This window comes from Gregarina niphandrodes (genome assembly GCF_000223845.1).
Source record: "Gregarina niphandrodes unplaced genomic scaffold scaffold00137, whole genome shotgun sequence".
NCBI classification, from domain to species: domain Eukaryota; phylum Apicomplexa; class Conoidasida; order Eugregarinorida; family Gregarinidae; genus Gregarina; species Gregarina niphandrodes.
The window spans coordinates 1527-1948 of record NW_011645901.1 but is presented as its reverse complement, the minus strand read 5'-3'; the positions used below and the strand labels follow the sequence as shown (position 1 = coordinate 1948).

General features: G+C 53.6%; 2 non-coding genes across 2 annotated transcripts; both read left to right on the top strand.

Moving 5' to 3' along the window:
- Positions 1-135: 135 nt before the first annotated feature.
- GNI_210300 lies at positions 136-207 on the top strand. The gene has a single exon. It is a non-coding gene; the product is annotated as a tRNA-Met (tRNA).
- A 142-nt stretch (positions 208-349) lies between these two features.
- On the top strand, positions 350-420 carry GNI_210290. The gene has a single exon. It is a non-coding gene; the product is annotated as a tRNA-Gly (tRNA).
- The last annotated feature ends 2 nt before the right edge of the window (positions 421-422 follow it).

Sequence of the window (422 nt, the reverse complement as noted above, 5' to 3'; positions counted from 1 at the left end):
GCGCTAGTGGAGAGCAGTGGGACGGTGGGTGCTCCTGACTGTCAGATAGGGTCCGACAGCACCATGCCTCAGCGCATCACTCCAGTTAACCACTCCGTACCCCGTCCAACCCCCCAGACCAGAATCACGAATAATAGCATTGTAGCTTAGTGGGAGAGTGTTGGGCTCATAATCCAAAGGTCCTTCGATCGAAACGAAGCAGTGCTATTCCGTGAGACTTATGCGATCAACCATTTCGGTTTGTGGCGTTGTCAAAAGTGTCCACATCATCTTTTTCCATCCACATCAGCAGTGTCACGGACAACGGGTACGAGTCGGCCCGCGGCCCGCAGATATTGTTACTTCTTCAGCGTTTGTGGTCTAGTGGTAGAATGCCTCGTTGCCATCGAGGCGACCCGGGTTCGATTCTCGGCAGACGCAAA